Below are 16,497 nucleotides of genomic sequence, written 5' to 3' on the forward strand. Positions count from 1 at the left end.
GCTACATCTGTTGGGGGGAAGGCAGAGATTGATGAAATCATTATATGATATATACATGGTTTTAAGTAGTTTACCTGAGATTATTTTCAAGGGGAAAATATAAATTTTACAATGAAATAAACCAAACAAGCAACATTTACCTGGGTGATCAAAATGAGCATCTCTAAAGAGGGACAGATGGGCGTACGGTGCATTCAGATGTAATAGCCTGACAAGAACACATGGGATTTTGTAGTATTCTGAGCAGGAATACAGACCTAAATCTAATAAGGAGGGGGGAAATAACCCAAACTGAGAAATGGTCTATAAAATAACTTGTCTGTATTCTTAAAACATGTCAAAGTCATGAAAAGGAAACTAAACAAGACTGAAGAACTGTGCCTGATAAGGGAGATGGGACTCAGCCACTGAAATCAGCACTACATCCTGGGCTGAATGAATAAAGATGCTCCAAGAAACATGATTAAACCACTGATCAAAAATAAAAATATGGACTGTGGATTTGACTAAATACTGTATCAATGTAAAATTTCCCAAATATGATACCTATACTATAGATATATAAGAATATATCCTTGTTTTTAGGAAAAAAACCAGAATGAAGGTTAACTATTGAAGGTAGAAGCTAAAGGAATATTAGACATGTAATAACTTTTGATTGGTTCATAAAAATAATATTTGAATGAGAGAGAATTATAAAGCAAATTTAAATCTAGGTGAAGAGTTTTTGGGAGTTCTCTGTATTCTTCTTGCAACTTTTCTTTGGGCTTGAAATGACTTTATTTTAAAGTGGAAAGTTAATTTTAAAAAAAGGTATAGGTGGGCCCTGGCTGGTTGGCTCAGTGGTAGAGCATCGGCCTGGCGTGCAGAAGTCCCGGGTTCGATTCCCGGCCAGGGCACAGAGGAGAAGCGCCCATCTGCTTCTCCACCCTTCCCCTTCTCCTTCCTCTCTGTCTCTCTCTTCCCCTCCCGCAGCTGAAGTTCCACTGGAGCAAAGATGGCCCGGGCGCTGGGGATGGCTCCTTGGCCTCTGCCCCAGGTGCTAGAGTGGCTCTGGTCGCAACAGAGTGACACCCCAGAGGGGCAGAGCATCGCCCCCTGGTGGGCAGAGCGTCGCCCCCTGGTGGGCGTGCCGGGTGGATCCCGGTCGGGTGCATGCGGGAGTCTGTCTGAATGTCTCTCCCCGTTTCCAGCTTCAGAAAAATAAAAAAATAAAAAAGAAAAGAAAAGAAAAAAGGTATAGGTGAACATGCCTGCACAAAATATAATTCAACAAATGTTACTTTGTTTCCTGTCTAATTAGATTACTTGAAATTTATTGTAAAATATAACTCTTCTGGTTAGAAAATAACTGTGAAATTTTTCTATGTGTATAGGTAAGGAAAACAAACACTTGATATCCCAGTTTCTCTTCAAGGAAAGGAATATAAACATTTGAGGAGTTGAAGCATAAACCATGCATCTATTTGCTTCTTTTCCTTGGTAGCTACCAGCTTAATAATCTTTGGAAGGAAGCTTGTGGTTTCTTAAATAAATGGGCTGATTAAATGAATTACTCAAAAAAATGTACAAATTGATGGCTTAATGCAGCTAATTGCTGTTTTAGAGCAACATATGACTTTGATCCAAAAGAATATTTAATCTGTTTCTCTAACATAATGTGCATTAGAACTCAGCTTCCCTTTATATGCTGAGAAATACCAGGAAAAACTGCTGTTAAATGTGATAGGGAACTGTCCCTTTCCTACAGAAATCTGGGGGAAGTTTACAATGATATTCCCTGCAAGTACACCAGTTTATTTGAACTCAGGTTAGAAGCTACAGCAGAAAGCCATTTTCACCTGACAGGTGGAACAGGATCCATGGGCAAAATCAGCCAAAAAAATATCTCAGCTGAGACAAAAGTTTACAACCAGGTAGACATGGATCATATATTCTGAACATGTGAGTCCAATAATCCCTCCACACCAAATTACTCTTCTAGAAAATTTTTAAGTGAAAACTGCTCAATTATTTGCTGTTTTTTTATTTTGTTTTGGGGTTTTTTTGTTTTTATTTTTTTTACAGGGATAGAGAGAGAGAGAGAGAGAGAGTCAGAGAGAGGGATAGACAGGGACAGACAGGCAGGAACAGAGAGAGATGAGAAGCATCAATCATCAGTTTTTTGTTGTGAGACCTTAGTTGTTCATTGATTGCTTTCTCATATGTGCCTTGACCACGGGCCTTCAGCAGACCAAGTAACCCCTTGCTCGAGCCAGCAACTTTGGGTCCAAGCTGGTGAGCCCGTGCTCAAGCTGGCGACCTCGGGGTCTCAAACCTGGGTCCTCTGCATCCCAGTCCAATGCTCTATCCACTGTGCCACCGCCTGGTCAGTCTCCTTTTCTTTTCTTCTTTTTTTTTTTAATTATTCTATGCTCATCAATGGGCAAGTCTCTCATAGCTATAACCAATGATTGAGAAAAAAAGCACAAAAACCTGCTTTATCCATAAATATTAATTGGGATACAAAAAGTGAGGCTCTAGGTCTTCAGTGTCATATCCATGTCTATTGCTAGGTCTGGTGCCTCCTTGAAAGCTACAATCCTGGAGTACTATTCCAATATCCTTATGTTTTGCATATTTTATGTCAATAATAAACACCACCTCAGAACCACAGTTAGCATGGTTAAATGTCATTTTTGAACAGATTTATTTTTTAGATCGGATCTACATCTCTACTGATGCAGCACTACTTTAAACCACCATGTTCTCTCACTTGGAATAATATAACAGCCCCCAAACTGATCTCCTTGCTTCCCTACCCTCCCCCATCACAGGCCATACCTCACACAGTAGCCAGGGTAATCATTTTGAAATATAAATCACTTTCCTACATGAAATTTTCCAGTGGCTTCTTATTCAAATAAAATCTAATCTCTCTACAAAGACCTAGAAACCAAGGCCCCTGCCTGCCTCTCTAACTCCTCTAAACTCCCTCCTTCCTTCATGATAATCTAATCACACTGTCCTTGTTGACCTTCAAACATTTCAAACCTATTCCAATGCCAATGGCCAATGATTTAGTCAGTCATGACTGTCTAATGATGCCTCTGTAAAACCCCAAAATGACAGGATTTGAAAATGTCAGGGCTGGTGAACACATACAAATTTTTGGGAAACAGCAAAATAGGGCATGGAAGATCCATGCCTTCTCCCACACCTTGTCCTACACACCTCTTCCATCTGGCCATTCCTGAGCTGTATACTTTTATAATAAACCAGTAATCTAGTGTAAAATGTTCCTCTGAGTTCTGTAAGCCAATCCAGCAAATTCATCAAAACCAGGATGGGGTCTTTGGAACCTCTAACCTATAGTTAGCTGTTCAGAGGCACAGGTGACAATGTAAACCTGTGATAAGCTCTGAAGTGGGAGTGGGGTGGGAAGTCTTATAGAACTGAGCCCTTAACCAGTGAGAACTGATGTTATCTCCAGGTAGGACAGGCAGTGGCTATTAGAGAATTGCTTTGTGTGGGAAACTCTACACACAAACCCTCTGGGAAATTGATTACCAGAATCACTGGCATATGCAACAAATACTGACAAATAAATGACTCCATGGAACCAAAGAAAATAAAATATAAACATAGAAAAAAGATACTGGAATCCCGCTACACTGGCAGATAAGTTCTCTGAATCATTATGTCTATATTTTTTTTTTTTTTAAATTTTATTTTTTTTATTTATTCATTTTTAGAGAGGAGAGAGAGAGGGAGAGGGAGAGAGAGAGAGAGAGAGAGAGAGAGAGAGAGAGGAAGGAGAGCGAGACAGAGAGAAGGGGAGGAGGAGCTGGAAGCATCAACTCCCATATGTGCCTTGACCAGGCAAGCCCAGGGTTTCGAACCGGCGACCTCAGCATTTCCAGGTCAACGCTTTATCCACTGCGCCACCACAGGTCAGGCTCATTATGTCTATATTAAATAAGATATTGCCTCCTCTGTCTTCACAGTCTGGGAAGATCAATATTTGGGAATTTCCTTTATATTTAGTAAGAAAGTATATCCTGATCATAAACAAGAATATAAGAGAAGTGACCCTTGTTGAACACATGAATTGCATTTCTAAAATTTGTTGTCTATACTGAAAACATATAAAATAAAAAATGTAACACTTGTTTTTTTTAAATTGATTTTATTTTTATTTATTCATTTTAGATAGGAGAGAGAGAGACAGAGAGAGAGACAGAGAGAGAGACAGAGAGAGGAGAGAGAGACAGGGGGGAGGAGCTGGAAGCATCAACTCCCATATGTGCCTTGACCAGGCAAGCCCAGGGTTTCGAACCGGCAACCTCAGCATTTCCAGGTCGACGCTTTATCCACTGCGCCACCACAGGTCAGGCTGTAACACCTGTTTTTAAAATAGTAAAAATATTTTAGGTAGCGAAAATATCTCTTGGAGAGAAGCCCATCCTTCTTCCTGTCCCTCCCCAAATTTATCTTTCTTTATTTAAATCCTCATTTCAAAGTCTTCAAGAGTCTTACAGTAAAATTTCATAATTCTGATAACTCAGAAATTTGTAGTGGATCAAGCACTCAGGAAAACTGAATTGCCACTGTTATGAATTGTGCTCTCAGAGATTCATTCATTCCTATTGATTTGAAATGCTCATTATTCTCATCCTTTATCAAAATAATTTAGACCTCTTTAAGATGTTACTAAACAATTAATAAGCTAACAATGATATCAAGGAAAAAAGATACCTGAAAACCAATGAAAATGAGAACACAACAACTCAAAACCTATGAGACACAGCAAAAGCAGTTACAAGAGAGAAATTCATAGCATTACAGGCCTACCTCAAGAAATAAGAAAAACCTCAAATAAACATTCTAACTTTACACTTAAAGAAACTGGAAACTGAACAACAAACAAAGCCCAGAGTGAACAGGAGAAAGGATACAATAAAGATTAAAGCAGAAATAAATAAAATACAATCTAAAAAATATAAAAGATAAATAAAACCAAGATCTGGTTCTTTGAAAAGATAAAGACAAACCATTAACCAGACTCATCAAGAAAAGAAAAGAGAGGACCCAAATAAATAAAATCATAAATGAAAGAGAAGTAACAACTGACACAAAAATATACAAAGGATTGTAAGAATAATATTATAACAACTATACTCCAACACATTGGACAATCTTGACAAAATGGATAAATGCCCAGAAACACACAATCTTCCAAAATGAAATCAGGAAGAGTCAGAAAATCTGAATGGACATATTACAACAAATGAAGTTGAAATAGTTATAAAAAAAAAAACTCCCAGCAAACATAAGTCTGGACCAAATGGCTTCACAGATAAATTTTACCAAACATGCAAAGAAGAACTAACACCTATTCTTCTCAAGCTATTCCAAAAAATTCAAAAGGAAGAAAGACTTCCAAGCTCATTTTACAAGACAAGCATTATCTTAATTCCAAAACCAGGTAAAGACACTACAAGAAAGAAATCTATAGGCCAATATCCCTGATGAACATAGATGCTAAAATCCTCAACAAAATATTAACAAACCAGATCCAGTAATACAATAAAAATATCATATACCATGATCAAGTGGGATATATTCTAGGATGCAAGGTTGGTACAATATCTGAAAATCAATAAACATGATACACCATATTAACAAATGAAGAAAACCACATGATAATATGAATAGATGCAGAAAAAGCAGTTAGAGAAATTAAAGACACAATCCCCTTCACTATTGCAACAACAACACCAAAATAAAGTACCTAGGAATAAATTCAACCAAGGAAGTAAAAGACTTGTACTTGGAAAATTATAAGACATTGGAAAAAGAAATCGAGGAAGATACAAACAAGTGGAAGCATATACCATGTTCATGGATAGGAAGAATTAACATCATTAAAATGTCCATACTATTCAAAGCAATCTATAGATTCAATGCAGTTCCTATTAAAATACCATTGGCATACTTCACAGAACTAGAACAAATATTCAAAAAATTTATATAAAACCAAAAACAAAACAAAACCAAATAGCCTCCGCAATCTTGAAAATGAAGAACAAAGTAGGAGGTGTCACACTTTCTGATATCAAATCATACAGCAAGGCCATTGTAATTAAAACAGCTTGGTACTGGCATACAAACAGGCATACAGATCAATGGAACAGAACAGAGAACCCAGAAATACACCCGCACATTTACATTCAATTAATATTTGACCAAGGAGGCAAGAGTATACAATGGAGTAATGATGGTCTCTTCAATAAATGGTGCTGGGAAAACTGGGCAGGTACATGCAAAAAAATGAAACTAGATCACTAACTTATACCATTCACAAAAACAAATTCAAAATGGATAGAAGATTTAAATATAAGTAATGAAACCATAAAAATCTTGGAAGACAACATAGGCAGTAAACTCCCTGATAGCTTTTGTATTAATATTTTTGCTGATATATCTCTGGAGGCAATGAAGTAAAGGAGAAAATAAACAAATGGGACTATATCAACCTAAAAAGCTTTTTCACAGCAAAAGACATCATGAATGAAATAAAAAGACAACCCACACAATGAAAGAACATATTAGACAATACATCTGATAAGGGGTTAATATACCCTTAATAACCAAAATTTATAAAGAACTTCTAAAACACAATACCAAGAAGGTAAACAATCCAATTTAAAAAATGGGCAAGAACCTGAATAGACCCTTCTCCAAAGAGGACATACAGATGGCCAATAGACATATGAAAAAATGTTCAACGTCACTAATCATCAGAGAAATGCAAATTAAAATCACATTGAAATACCACCTCACACCTGTCAGTATGGCTCTCATAAAGAAATCAACAAACAACAAGTGCTGGTGGGGGTGTAGAGAAAAGGGAACCCTCCTGCACTGCTGGTGGGATTGCAGACTTGTGCAGCCAGAGTGGAAAACAATATGCATTTCCTCAGAAAATTAAAAGTGGAACTTCCCTATGACCCAGCTATCCTACTTTTAGGAATATATCCTAAGAATCCTAAAACACTAATTCAAAAGAAGATATGCACTTCTATATTTATTGCAGCATTGTTTACAATAGCCAAGATCTAGAAACAGTCTAAGTGTCCATCAGTGGACTAGTGGATTAAAAAGCTGTAGTACATATGCACAATGAAATACTATGTGGCCATGAAAAAAAGGAAATCTTGCCTTTTGCAACAATATGGATGAACCTGAAAATTATTATGCTAAGTGAAATAAGTCAGACAGAGAAAGACAAATACTGTATGATTTCATTTATATGTGGGATATAATGAACACAATAGACTGAGGAATAAAATAGAAACAGAGGCAGGGTCACAAGGAACAGAAGGACAGCTGTCAGAGGGAAGGAGGATGAGGGGAGGAATCAAGGAAGGTAAAAGGATTGGCCAAATTATAAATACATAACCCATAGATACAGATAACTGGGCAACAAGTCCCAGCAGGAAAGAGGGGAATGAGGTAGGGGGAGGGGACAAAGGGGGTGAAATGGGGAGCACATTGTGGGGGAGTAATGTTGTTATATTGATTGGAACACTTGAAACCATGTTAATAAAATAAATTAAATTTTTTAATTAAATTTAAAAAAATAACAAACAAGTGTTGGTGAGGATGTGGAAAAATGGGAACCCTGTGTGCTGTTGGTGGGAAAGCAGACTGGCACAGCCACTGTGGAAAGCAGTATGGAGTTTTTACAAGAAATTAAAAATAGAACTATCTCATGACCCAGTGATTCCATTTCTGGGAATTTATCTGAAGAAACTAAAACACTAATTCAAGAGAATATATGCATGCTTATGTTCACTGCAGCATTACTTACAATAGCTGAGATTTGGAAGCAGCCCCCACATCCATCAGTAGTTAGTACATAAAAAAATCTGTGGTACATTTACACAGTGGACTACTACTTGGCTGTATAGAAGAAGGAAATCTTACCTTTTACAACAGCACGGAGACTCAGAGAGTATTATGTCAAGTGAAATAAGCCAATCAGAGATAGACAATTACCCTATGATTTCACTTATATGGGCAATCTAATGAAAAAAACTAACAAACAAAATAGAAACAGATTCATAGATATCGAGAACAGACTGAAAGCTGTCATGGGGAAGGATTTTGGTAGCTGGATGAAAAAAGTGAAGGGATTAAGCCAAAAAAACCCATCATAGACCCAGACAAGAGCGTGATGATTACCAGAGAGAAAGGGAGTGGGGGAGGTAGAAGAGGAAAGAAGGGGGATAAATGGTGATGGAAGGTGACTTGACTTGGGGTGGTGAACACACAATATATTATAATATTCAGATGGTGTGTTATAGAATTGTACACCTAAAACATACAATTTTATTAACAATGTCATCCCAATTTAATTTTAAAAAATGATTTAGCCCTCCTAAAAAGTGATATTTTCATGATGTTCCTAAATTTCATCTTTCCCATTTTTATTTCCACTATAGTTTCAAAATAAATATGAAGCAATAAAATATACCCTAATTTTTGTGAGCAGTATATATTCTTACATATGCAAATAACAAACTAGAAACATGCAAAATTCACAGGCACAGCTACACTGGTTTCAACATAATCTGCTCTAAGCAAAATCTGGAATATGAAAGCAATGTGTATATTTGTCAACTATAAACTGGCATTGCAGTGTCTCTCTTTTGAAATCAATTTTTTACAACCTTTTTTTTTTATATATTTTATAATTTTATTTTTTTAATGGGGTGACATCAATAAATCAGGATACATATATTCAAAGATAACAAGTCCAGGTTATCTTGTCGTTCAATTATGTTGCATACCCACCACCCAAAGTCAGATTGTCCTCCGTCACCCTCTATCTTGTTCTCTCTGTGCCCCTCCCCCTCCCCCTTTCCCTCTCCCATTCCCCCCTCCCTCCCGTAACCACTACACTCTTATCAATGTCTCTTAGTTTCACTATTATGTCCCACCTACGTATGGAATAATACAGTTCCTGTTTTTTTCTGATTTACTTATTTTGCTTCGTATCATGTTATCAAGATCCCACCATTTTGCTGTAAATGTTCCGATGTCATCATTTCTTATGGCTGAGTAGTATTCCATAGTGTATATGTGCCACATCTTCTTTATCCATCTCTCTTTCTAACTTACCATACTTAGCATTGGTGTCTATCCTTAAGGTTACCTCATGTTTCAAGATAACTGCTGGAACTCCAGTTACCATGACTACATTCCAAGGAGCTGGTAGGAAGGAAAGGATCAGAGCAAAAAGACAGAAGCCTTTGAAGACATTTTCCAGAAAACTTCAGCTTACATTTCATTGGCTTAGGTGAAGAACCAGTGTTGTTTCTGTTTTCCCCAGCTGGGCACACTGCCCCAGAAAACAGAGAAAATGGATATTGGGTAAGCAATTTCCTATCTATGCTCAGTTAGAAATGGCAAATCTAGCTGAATAAATGAAAAAATACATTTACTATGATGAACTCATGGAATTGAATTTTTAGGAAGCAATACAAATGTTACCGACTTACTAGCTGAAATTGAAGTAAGGTATTATATATTCCCTTAATTACATATAAATAGGTTTTAATTTGTAGATAAACTAGAAATTGCCTACTAAAGAAGAATCTCAAATTTAATTATTGTAAGTCAAGCAAATTGTTTGAACATTTTTTTAGATCTCTAACCCAGAATTGCTTACCAAGAATATTATAAAATAGTTTTAAAATCACCAGAATCATGTAGCCCATGTTCATCATAGCATTATTCACAGTGGCCAAGACTTGGAAACAACTAAACTGTCCCTCGATAGAGGATTGGATAAGGAAGATGTGGTACATACAATATATACAATGGAATACTACTCAGCCATAAGAAATGATGACAGAGTGACATTTATGACAACATGGATGGACCATTATACTGAGTGAAATAAGTAAATCAGAAAAAACTAAGAACTATATGATTTCATACTTAGGTAGGATATAAAAATGAGACTTAAGGACATAGATAAAAATGGAGTGCTTATCAGGGGGAGCAGGTTGGAGGGAAGGGGGTAAAAAGGGATGAATATAAGGTGACAGAAAATGATTTGGCTTTGGGTGATGGGTATACAACATAATCAACAATTCAAATGCTATAGAAATGTTTACCTGAAATCTATGTACACTTATTGATCAATACACCCCATTAAATTTAATTTTCTAAATAAAATTATTTTAAAAAATCATCAAAGGCCCTGGCTGGTTGGCTGAGTGGTAGAGTGTTGGCCCAGTGTGTGGATGTACTGTGTGTGATTCCCAGTTAGGGCACACAGGAGAAGTGCCCATCTGCTTCTCCACCCTCTCCATCCCTCCCCCCTCTCTTCCCCTCCTGCAGCCATGGCTCAACTGGTTCAAGTGCATTGGCCCCAGGCACTGAGGATGTCTCCATGGAGTAAAATTTACTTCAGGTGCTAAAAATAGCTAGGTTTCAAGCATGGCTCCAGATGGGCAGAGCATCAGCCCCAGACGGGAGTTGCCAGGTGGATCCCAGTTGGAGGGCATGTGGCAGTCTGTCTCTCTATCTCTCCTCCTTTCACTTGGAAAAGAAAAAAATTAAATTAAACATTTCTAAAAATCACCAAGGAGAACATTTTGTTTCTTTACTATTTTACATAAAAAGGGGGCATTGGTTTTTTTCTTTTTAATCTGAGTTCTTGGTTTCACAATTGTCATACTACAAAAATCAATGATGATATTTGTAGGGGTATTTGCCTAAGGTTCAATGCCATATTCCTATATGAGATGAAACTCAAATAATGTTCCTAAAAAAGGAAAGAAAAAATAAAGACACATTAACACTGGAACTTACACATCCAAATAAGAGACATCTTTCAAAATAAACCTAGAAAGCTGGACATTTTCTTCCAGTGATAGTTTTTATTTTAGAGCCTTTTGTTACTCTCTTCTTCCGGGGTGTTTCAGCAAGAAGGGAAGGCAAGGCAGGGCATTATTTCAGTGACTGGTATGAGTGTTATGAAAGTTTTTGTTTCAAGACTATGATCTAACTTGATCAGGGATAGATATGCTCATCAGACCTACCTCCAAATCACCTTGTTTCTAAAAGATTTGCCACCAATAAGGAAATTGATTTGGGCAGGTTAAGGCAAATCAATCACCTTATCAGTCCTATATCTTCATCTGCAAAATGATGACAAGGGATTAGATGGACAGATAATGTCTTCGTACCCTTTCAGAATGATATTCTGTGATTCTGTAATACCTTGTGCTATACTTAAGGTCCTATACCTTGCAACTTTAGAATTTATTACTTCTTTGACTTCATGAAAAATATAGATTACCAAATTCCACATCAACATAGCATCACATATATATATACACACATATATACAAGTGTGCATGTGTAGAAAATAATTGATTACACATATATATTAAAAATATATGGAAATAGAAAGATCTACTAGTCAAAATGCAAGTTACCTCAGTTAATTTATGGTACTTTCCTGCTTCTCTATAATCAAGACCTTTAAAGTAATGAAGGGAAGATAATTAATATGTATTAATAGCCTAAGAGTTAGGAAACTACTAACAACTATTGTTTGTAAATCATGATAGTCTACAAGGGTTCCTGGGATCATAAAGCCTGCTAATTACCCTCCAAAAAAAACCACAAATGTTTTTCACAGCAACCTTTAAACACCACCTAGCTATTGCCAACCTACTGCCCACTCTGTTCCACTCAACATTCCCTCCTAATGCTTACTTTTAGTCTCAACAGCTCCATAGACAATTCTATTTCCAGTTTTGTGGTTATCAAGTACCAGGAAACATAGCTTTCACTCTGCTCTGTGACCCCTCACATGCCTTTTCTGAAGAGATATAAGTGTATATGAACACATGTATTCTTCATAAATCATATTATTGCTTTCCAAATATTTCTTTGCCCATTTCCAACGAATCACAAACTTCATAAGCACAGATTTGTCAACTAACCAGGTCTATAATACAGTGTGCTCCCCTGTTACTCTAGCCCAAAACTCTATACAGAAATCTTTGATACTTCAGATAAGTATTAAATTTATTGGAGAGATTTCGATTTTAAACCAAATCAGTGTTTTATTTCTCACTTGCTGGATTGTTCAGCCTGTTTACCAATGAAAAGAATACTATGTGCATTGAACCATTCAATCCATTTTGGTCGGATGTCTGACATTTTCCTTTCTAACAAATGTGCATATAAATCCCAGGGCAGCCCATGCTGTTTTTTCTTTAATGTAAATTACCCCCAGGACTGCTACTTAAAAATTTCAGTCAATAGATAAATTTCCTATGTCTCCTCCAGTCTTTCTGAGGGTAATTTCTCTAATCTAGCAAAATCAACTAGCTATATAAAGCAGATGTCTTTTGTTTGAAAGAACAGAAATAATATAAACAAGCTGATTTACACTGAAAACTATAAAGCTCCTAGGGAATTATGGGTATTTGAGCTGATGGCTTTGAAGGAATGAGCTGTTGGTGCACAGTTGTATACATCCAGTATTTTATATCTCTGAATTCCTGCTGGTGATGGTAGAGAAGGAACACAGACGAAAAATAGATTAAATATTGAGTTGCTATATAACTACGTACCTGCAGATCAGAAGAAAAAAGTAAAGTGTCACTGATTCTAAGAAGATATAATTGAGCAAATATTTATTAGAGCCTTGAGGAAATGTGCAAAAAAGGAAAGGAGAACAAAGGGAAAAAAAACATGGAATCGTCATAGGTTCATACAATTCTGGTAAAGAAAAGAACATGGAATCATAATAGGTTCATACAATGCTGGTAGAAGTAAACACTAGCTGTCTGCAACACTAAGAGATCTGTTTGTCCTGTCCATGTCTCAGAAACTGTTAGGACAGGGGCAGCCACAGTAAAGCTGAGATTGTCAGAAGTGTGTTTTGCTAGTCTTTGACGATTATGATGCCAATTTCTACTTTACAAGATATTACGATTTTTTTCTTAATGTACTTGCACCTCTTCTCAGGAATCTATTTCAAATAACAATATCTTAAAGTTAATGAAAGCAAAGCAAAAGGACTTAATATTTATTAAAAGCCATATAAGAGATATTTCATTACCAATATTTTTTATAAATCGCATGATTTACAATAGCTCTTTCAGTCGAAATATAATTTTCTCTCTCTCAATAAAATAAAGGGTTAAAAGAAAAGGCATCTTTTGAACACACCCTTGGTAGGATCTACACAATTTTTCTTCCTAATGTGTAGAATTAATCTGAAGGAAGTCCTCAACTGGGGCAACAATATAACTATTCTTGCCTGTGAGAAAATTTGTGAATCTATCCCTCAAAACTGAGGGGTTAATAGAAGCAAAAACACAAGACTTAGAGAAGATAAACAGAGGCAAATGGGGTTTTGTGTTAAATTGTGCTTCCCCTCACCTTCAAATTTGTGTCTTGAAGCCTTAACCCCACATGTGACTATATTTGAGACAGCAGCCTTGAAGGAGATAATTAAGGTTAACTGAGGTCATAAGGATGGGACACTAATCGAATACGACCTGTGTTTTTATAAAAAGAAAGAGACACCAGTAATGTGCCTGCACTGAGGAAAAGCTCTGTGGACACAAGAAGATGGCCATCCACAAGCCAAGAGAAGAAACCACAGAAGAAACCAACCCTGTCAGCACCTTGATCTTGGAGTTTCCAGCCTCCAGAACTGTACAAAAATAAATTTCTGTTGGGTAAGCCAGTCTGTAGTAGTGTGTGATGGCAGCCCTAGAAGACTAGTACAGGTGCCAAAAAAAAATGAACATAACAAATAGAGAAAAAGAATATAGCATATTTTTTAAAAATAATTGAGTGTGCTACAATAAACAAGAATAGATAGATAAATTGAAGATTACTTTTGACCCTGCTCTGAAGTACTTGGCTTCTTACAGAAGTACTTGGCTTTCCTTGCCCTGTGCCTAGAATGGAAAAAGGTAGATAACTTTCTATGTCTAAACATATATAAGTCACAAAGACAGAATGTTCCAGTGAAACATTCTCCTTGCGCTCTCCCTTTTCTCTGCTGAAACTCCAGCAGCAGTTTGGAAGGCTTGGCAGTTGACACTCTTAGAAATGGCCTGAAGCTTGTTAATTCATTTCTTTAAATCACTGAACACCTATTGGAAGGCCATAGAACCTGACAGATAAAGCCTCACTCTAGAAATAAAACTGATTTAATTATTGGTCAAGTGTGTATGGTTAAGATATGTTCATGCTATCCTATAGGATTTTAGAAATATGTCAGAATTTATCTTCTCAGAGAAAAAGAGTGTTCCTAATTTAGATTATAATAATTAATATTTTTTAAGAGTCATTTAGAACCTTATATACACTTTCTATGCTAGGGGGTCATTTCATATTTATCTTTACCCTCTGCTCCTAAAGCCCAGTAGTCCCTCAGTTAAAGTTTGTGAAATCAATGGGTAGGTCTACCAATCACATTTAATGAGACCATCTTAATGACAGTATGTACACCTGAGCCTTCCCTTCCTTCCAGCTAAAGGTGAATTGTCTGACTGCTCTGGGATCACCTGTTTAGCAAGCAAATCTACACAGAAAGGCTATGTATGTGGCTATGGCTTCTGGGTTAGAATGCACTTATTAGCTCAACATTTAATTTCATATTGATATGACTTTTCCTTCCATTCATTTAGAAAAACTTCTTTAAGATTTTCCTTTTATTTCTTTTACTTTTAATGTGGAGATACAGATTTCCATTTGGGATGTTTTAGTACCTAATAATATAATAGTCTTAGATTATTTATAAACTTCTGATGATGTGTGAATTCCCATAGCTAGGGCTGCTGCAGGTAGAAGTATGGATTGTGCACTGCACAACCTGAGAGGATGTATACTCACTAAATAGGCTACATTAAAATTATGTGGAACAACTAGGATTTTTAAATGTTAGTTGCTATTTCATGTTTTAACTGATCAGCTTTTGGGGTGGTTTCTATTGGGGAAATGCTGATATTTACAGAGCGATATAAGTCTCAATGATTTAAGAAAATGATTCACTTGATTCCTCTGGAGTGGATTAGTCTATTGCTCAAATTACTTTTTATTTCCTAAATTTAAACAACTTTCCTGTTTTTTTAGATTAAATGCCTACACTAATAATAAAAAGTTTTAAATTAACTTAAAAACATCAAAGAGTACAGAAAGTGAACATTTTTGAAATGATATCTGTTGATTAAGTCCCACTCCCAGCGATATTGCACAGTTCCCTACAAAGATCAATAATCTGTATATATTCTCCATATACTTCTCCTCCCAAAATGGCATTTTTATTTGTTTTATGAAAATGAAGTCATATTAAATATATTCCCCCTTGCCTTATTTTTCTTACTTAATAACACATCCTAAAAATATCTTCAAGTTGACTGATAAAGACCTATTTCATTTCTTTTAGTGATTGAATTTGAGTAAGAACTTCAGCTGCTCTGTTGGTCACAAGTAAGAAAAACCCACTTTAAATTGGCTTATGGTAAGAGAATTTATTTAATGGTCTAACTAATAATTTTAGAAACAGGTTGGTGTATCAGGGGACTTTTGGCTACAAGTAATGAAAACTCAAATTCAATTGACTAAACAAAGAAAATGTTTCACCTTGCATAACAGAAGTCTCAAGACAGGGTACCTCTAGGGTTGTTTAATTCAGTAGGTCAATTTCATCATCAAAAATAGTGGTTCCTTTTGTTTTTTCCCCCAAGTATTTTCATCATGGCCAGCACTGAGTAACACGTTCATTGTAAATAAATAATTGGGCAAGAGAAATTTGATACCACAATAGTATTATAGATACTAAATATTCAGGATTTATTCCTGAGCTACAGAAAGATCTATTTCCTTTGAGGGATGGATGCCTAAGTAAACTGGGGTTAGTTTAAAATGAAAGAAGGGATAAGTTGATTTTTAATGGGCCATCTATGCTACCAGTTTCTTTCTTTCTTCTCTGCTTTTCAAGGTATAGGTTTATTTACTAAGCTTTTCCTGTTTCCAAACAAGTGTGGGATCTCCTAGGACTCAAAGATTCCTCATTCATGTCCAGTAATAAGAAATAATATCTCTTCATATAGCTAGTTTTGAAGAGATAATTCAATCATTCATCCAACAAATATGTATTGAGAAACTACTACACCATAGGTGCTATTCTAGTGCCTGAAGAAAAATAATAATAAAGAAAAAGATCCCTTCCTTCAAGTAGCTTACACTCTTGTAAGAAAAAAATAGAAAATTTAAAATAAATATGACAGGTAGTGATACATGCTTTGGAGAAAAATAAGGCAGCAAAAGAGGAAAGAAAGTAAAATTGAGGTACAAAGTACAACTTGTTATTTCAAATGTGCTTGCCAGGGAAGGCCTTTCCAACAATGTGATATATGAAAATAAACCTGAAAGAAGTAAGAGTGCCAGGTGACAGAAAGA

Source organism: Saccopteryx bilineata, chromosome 2 (genome assembly GCF_036850765.1).
Source record: "Saccopteryx bilineata isolate mSacBil1 chromosome 2, mSacBil1_pri_phased_curated, whole genome shotgun sequence".
NCBI lineage: Eukaryota > Metazoa > Chordata > Mammalia > Chiroptera > Emballonuridae > Saccopteryx > Saccopteryx bilineata.